The following is a 6,468-nucleotide window of genomic DNA, read 5'->3' on the forward strand; positions in this document are numbered from 1 at the left end:
AAGATTTTTTTTTTTTAGAAGTAATTTACAAATCTAAAAGTAAAAAAGAAACAACAGTGGCACCGATACCTTAGGCCTCCTAAGACCACGAGATGGAGACGGCGTCCCGCTAGTCTGGAAATCCACCCTGGCAGCGGAGGTGCTAGGACAATAAAGACCGTAGTCACCAAATAGTAGTAAATGAAGAAAAAAGGTGTCCTGCACTCACCGCTTCAGTCCAGGTAATCCTGCTCCCATCTCGGGTCACGACTCGAACACGGAGGACATGGGTAGTGGAGCGCTCAGAGGCGACTGCCGTCGGTTTCACGCATAGGAATGCGCTTCATCCGGCCTCGAGGCCGGATGAAGCGCATTCCTATGCGTGAAACCGCCGGCAGTCGCCTCTGAGCGCTCCACTACCCATGTCCTCCGTGTTCGAGTCGTGACCCGAGATGGGAGCAGGATTACCTGGACTGAAGCGGTGAGTGCAGGACACCTTTTTTCTTCATTTACTACTATAATTTACAAATCTGTTTAACTTTCTGGCACCAGTTGCTAAAAAAAAAAAAAAAAAAAAAAAAAAGGTTTTACAGTGGAGTACCCCCTTAACACTTTCAATATTTACAAAAAAAATGCTTTCAGCTTACCTATTGTGTATTGGTTCTCATTCTCATTCATTCATTTTTTTTTTTTTTTGTATATATCAAAAGCTAAAAATATATAAATAACTAAATAAATAAATCTATACAATGGAAACGATCAGCAACTGGGTTCATTTGATCTTTCCCATTAGACCTGCCACCTGTTTTGAGTTCGCTCTACGGGGGGGGGGGGGGGGGGGGGGGACGAGCTGCCTCTGCAGACACCCTTTCCTGACCGCTGCGTGTGCATTTTCACACTTTTCCATCTCCACATTGAACAGACACAATGGAGGAGATTTATCAAAACCTGGCTAGAGAAAGAACGGTGCAGTTGCCCGTAGCAACCAATCAGATCGCTTCTTTCATTTTCAACAAGGCCTATGCAAAATGAAAGTAGTGATCTGAGTGGTTGCTATGGGCAACTCAGCAACTTTTCCTCTGCACAAGTTTTGATAAATCTCCCCCCCAAATGCCTTGTGTCACTTTTCGGCTCCAGCAGCAAGAGGACTGGGAAAACTCTGGACAATTTTCTATATTTCTGTAACATTGTGTATCCAAAGGTCTTCTGATCCATTTATTTTACATTAGTCACAAGACCCTCCTTTGTGGGGGCACCCGCCTGCGTTTTGGAATGCCTGACGAAACAGCGTCTGACAGAAAATAACTTGTAGGCTCCAAAAATAGCCCGACCGTCTGAGTTTTATTAGCCATTCTGGGTGGATTGCATGATGTTCGTGACCATGGCGATAATTAAAGACTCGTGGTAATTGCAGGTTAATGCCACCAGCAGCCAGTTGTCAGGGGTTATACGGGGCTCGGGAAGAGTGGGCACCAGCTTTCATCTCCTACAATTGTGTGGTTATGGTCTCTGACTGCTGTGCGGGGAGATTGGTAGTACTGTAGTGCCAGTGTAGACTGCTAGTGAGGTTACTTGGATGGGTGGGTTCACCAATATACATGTAGCAAAGAAGAATTTGCCATAGAATTCGGAATAATTTAACATCGCAATGGGGTCATTTACTTAGACCGGAGTTTTATACACTAGTCTTAAAGGGGTACTCCACTGCCCGAGCGTTCGGAACATTTTCCGAACGCTGGGTGCAGGTGGCAGGGGTCGTGACATCATAGCCATGCCTCTTGTGAGGTCACACCACACCCCCTCAATGCAAGTCTATGGGAGGGGGCATCGCCCCCTCCCATAGACTTGCATTGAGGGGGCGTGGCTGTGACCTCACGACCCTCCGCAGCCCGCACCCAGCATTTGGGACAAAATGTTCCCACTGCTGGGGCAGTGGAGTACCCCCTTTAAAGGGGTACTCCGGTGGAAACCTTTTTTTTCTTTCTTTAATCAACTGGTGCCAGAAAGTTAAACAGGTTTGTAAATGGCTTCTATTAAAAAATCTTAATCCTTCCAGTGCTTATTAGCTGCTGAATACTACAGAGAAAATTATTTTCTTTTTGGAACCCAGAGCTCTCTGCTGACATCATGAGCACAGTGCTCTCTGCTGACACCTCTGTCCATTTTAAGAACTGTCCAGAGTAGGAGAAAATCCCCAGAGAAAACATCTGCTGCTATGGACAGTTCCTAAAATGGACAGAGATGTCAGCAGAGAGCACTGTGGTCATGATGCCAGCAGAGAGCACTGTGTTCAAAAAAGAAAATAATTTCCTCTGTATTATTCAGCAGCTAATAAGTACTGGAAGGATTACGATTTTTTTTTTTTTTTTTTATAAAAACAAGTCATTTCTAACTTTCTGGCACCAGTTGATTAAAAAAAATGGTTTTCCACCGGTGTCCCCCTTTAATCAGAACTATGCTACAGTGAAATGTGCCAAATGTATTAAGAGACACACAAGGGTGAATATCTTTGACAGATCTTTGGCTGCACCTTGAGGTAGTGCAGCCAAAGATGTGTCAAACCATAGAAAATCTGCCAGACTGCAAAAGGCCACACCCCTGCTACTAAGTCCAGCCTACTTTTTTTTTTTAAGTGGCCTCTATCAGATAAAAATTTTTTTTATATGTTGTACATCTTGGCAAAATATGAACTTTTCTAATATATTTCATATTTTGTCCAAGCTGAAGCACACAGGCAGGGACAAAGTCCAGGAAGTGAAGGCAGGACTAGTATTCTTTGGCAGGACTTTGCTCACTCCTGTCCTATCAGACTGCAGCATGGCAACAGAGAGGAGGGGGTTACAGAGCAGCCTGCAGTGATTGGATGAAGAGGTTCAGGACGAAGATGAGTCATGCAAAGTGAGGATACACCCCCTACAGAGCACAGAATGATAAACCAAGTAAACAAAAGATAGAAGGTATTTGTGAGAAAAATATAGGTGCTAGACACATAACAATTACATGTACTGCCACTGTATAATCCCATATGCAAATGTCTTCCCTCCCTCCTCCCCCCTTTTCCCTTTCCCACTCCCTTGTTTCCTTTCCCCCTCCCTTCTACCCCCCCCCCCCCCGAGCATTGGCTACACTGCCGCTACTAACTCCCGCATTTCCCATTTGTTTTCTTTTCTACCTCTGCTTATACCAGTTATGCTGTTATGCCACTCTCCACAGGTAGGACCACATCCTAGTCTCTTTGTTTTTTTAGTGTTGTCACTGACATTGGTGCTATACATGTATATTAGGGAGTTGCTACTCCCATGTTTTTTGGTCTCATTGTATGCTAAAATGTTGTTTTAGTTATTGTTCTGCTGAAAAACTTTAAAGGGGTACTCCACTGAAAAAAAAATAAAAATAAATCAACTGGTGCCAGAAAGTTAAACAGATTTGTAAATTACTTCTATAAAAAAAATCTTAAACCTTCCAGTATTGTTCAGCTGCTGTTATGATCCACAGGAAGTTCTTTTCTTTATGAATTTCCTTTCTGTCTGACCACAGTGCTCTCTGCTGACACCTCTGTCCATTTTAGGAACAGGAGAGGCTTTCTATGGGGATTTGCTCCTACTCTGGACAGTTCCTAAAATGGACAGAGGTGTCAGCAGAGAGCACTGTGGTCAGACAGAAAGGAAATTTAAAAAGAAAACAACTTCCTGTGGATCATACGACAGCTGATAACTACTGGATTTTTTAACAGAAGTAATTTTCAAATCTGTTTAACTTTCCGGCACCAGTTGATTTAAGAAAAATGTTTTCCAGTGGAGTACCCCTTTAATAAAACCTTATTTAAAAAAAAAAAATAAAACAAAATATTACATATACATGATCAGAATTAAGTACTGAGTAACATATAGCATTTTTGAAACCAACAAACATTTCTGATTTACAAAAGTCCAAAATTATATGCAAATTACTTCTGAAATCCAGAGAACTGGTGCACATGCCTTAAAGGAGTACTCCCACCCTAGACATCTTATCCCCTATCCAAAGGATAGGGGATAAGATGTCTGATCGTGGCGGTCCTGCCGCTGGGGACCCCCGCAATATTGCATGCGACACCCACCTGTTTCTTGTCCGGAAGCGCTGGAGGGTCTGAGTTGCGACCACAGGGCCGATGGCGTGTGACGCTACGCCTCTGCCCCCGTGTGACGTCACGCTCCGCCCCTCAATGCAAGTCTATGGGAGGGGGCGTGACAGCTATCACGCCCCCTCCCATAGGCTTGCATTGAGGGGCGGAGCGTGACGTCACACGGGGCCGGAGGCGTGGCGTCACACGCCATCGGCCCTGTGGTCGCTGGTAATCAGACCCGGAGCGAACATGCTCCGGGGACTGATTACAAACGGGGTGCCATGTTCATGATCACGGGGGTCCCCAGCAGCGGAACTCCCGCAATCAGGCATCTTATCCCCTATCCTTTGGATAGGGGATGAGATGTCTAAGCACCGGAGTACCCCTTTAAGGAATAAACCTCTCTATCCTTTATTTATAATTAATAATCATAATATTATTTAATAATATTAAGAATAAGAATAAGAATTAATGATGATGTCATTATTAATATTTTTTATTTATTTAGGTTAAGGTTAACACATTGTGTTAAAGGAGTTCTGCAGCCATAGACACTTATCCCTTATCTGCAGGACCGACCGCTGGGACCCCCCTGCAATCTCCCGTATGGGGACCTGGCATTACTGCGGCTCTGCGTGGCTAATGCGTGTGTCGTCGACCTCACTGTGGTCAATGACACGCCCCCTCCATACAGCTCTATGGGAGAGGAGGGGACGAATGCTTCTCCGCCTCTCCCATAGAGATACATGGAGAGGGCTTGTCGGACGGAGCATGGGAAGCAGAGCCGGGGGCCCCTTATAGGAGATCGCAGGGGGTCCCAACGTTCGGACCCCCCACGATCAGACACTTGTCCCCTATCCAGCAGATAGAGGAAAATAGTTTCTATGGCTGCAGATCTCCTTTAAAGTGATAACGAAAACTATGGCTTCATTTGTAATTGTGATTTTTTGGTAAACACTTTTTTAGAGCACATTTTGCAGGCTGAAAAAGTGTCAAAATGTTTGAGCAATAAGGCTGGGTTCACACCACGTTTTTCAAATACGGTTACCGTGTACGGTTTTCCGCCAAAAAATGCAAATTCCGTATGGCAAAAACCGTATGCAACCGTATGACTCCAAATTAAAACGTATACGGTTTTTCCCCGTACGGTTCTATCCGTTTGCATCCGTTTTTGCCAACGGTTTTGTTATTTTGTTGGAATTAGTTTTCCAGCAATTTAATAAAGTTACTATTGTTCTATTGAAATTCCAATCTGCGCATGTGTCAACTCCAAAAAACAGATTAGAAAAACCGTGTGCAACCGTATTCTGAAATTCTGTGTACGGTTCTCATAGACAACAATGTTAAAAGAACCGCATACGGTTCGCATACGGTTTTCCAACCGGAGGCAAAAACGTGGTCGACAGCGTTTTTGCCTACGGTTGAAAAATCGGCAAAACCGTATCCGAGGCAAAACGGATGCAACCGTACACAACAACATTTGGAATACGGTTTACAATGCATTCTCTATACGGTTTCGGATACGGTCGTATAAGTCTTTTTGCGGAAAACCGTATACGGTTACAGTATTTGAAAAACGTTGTGTGAACCCAGCCTAAGCAAAATTTGCAACATTTCACAAAAAAAAGTGTAAACACAAAGATAAATCCCCCCCCCCCCATAGAGTGTAACTATGAATTCAACCACATCTATTAGCCTGAGTTTTCTACACATATATACATATCGATGCGCTGCACATGCCATGGCGCCATTCTTATGGTTGAAGTCGAGCTCCGTTGGGCATTCGCCTAATGTTAGGAATGACATTGGCGTAGATTTCGTCTGGGAACACATGGACTCTAAATACTGTAGAGCATGGATTGAGCTGGAAGGTCTTTCCTGCACCTCAGATCCCCTTTCTCTCCATACAATAAAATCTTGTCTTACGGTCTGTGTATTTTAAGAAAACCCTTTTTTTTTCTCCTCGCAGAAAGGCCTCACATTCATTCCTGCTGCAGGATAAACAGCCGTCCGGGGCAGCGCCGAGCTGTGGTCTGGGCTCTATATTGGCCCAAGGCCACACAGAACTTCGGAATCTATCTCAATAGACAAACGTTGATCTGGACTTTTCAATTATATCAATTAAACCTCACATTCTGAAATCTGTGAAAATGCAAAAAAAATAAAATAAAAACAAATATTAATAAAAAAAATAAAATCATTAATGATTATGCAACTCATTCATAATTATCGTCATGCTGGTTTACACCAGTGGTCTCCAAACTGTGGCCCTCCAAATGTTGCAAAACTACTAATCCCAGGATTGGCCTATGGCTGTCCGGGCATGCTGGGAGTTGTAGTTTTGCAATGACAGTTTGGAGACCACTGCTTTACAGTGTCAGATG

At 43.8% G+C, this 6,468-nt stretch overlaps 1 long non-coding RNA gene across 2 annotated transcripts; it reads left to right on the forward strand.

Moving 5' to 3' along the window:
* Positions 1 to 1,113: 1,113 nt before the first annotated feature.
* Positions 1,114 to 6,235, forward strand: LOC130277385 (uncharacterized). Of its 2 annotated transcripts, none has more exons than XR_008845449.1 (3): positions 1,114 to 1,180; positions 2,701 to 2,936; positions 6,054 to 6,235. It is a non-coding gene; the product is annotated as an uncharacterized LOC130277385 (long non-coding RNA). The 2 variants fall into 2 exon arrangements; XR_008845450.1 differs by having other exon boundaries at positions 1,134 to 1,383.
* Positions 6,236 to 6,468: the final 233 nt, after the last annotated feature.

The sequence above is a fragment of the Hyla sarda genome, chromosome 6 (genome assembly GCF_029499605.1).
Source record: "Hyla sarda isolate aHylSar1 chromosome 6, aHylSar1.hap1, whole genome shotgun sequence".
Taxonomy (NCBI): domain Eukaryota; kingdom Metazoa; phylum Chordata; class Amphibia; order Anura; family Hylidae; genus Hyla; species Hyla sarda.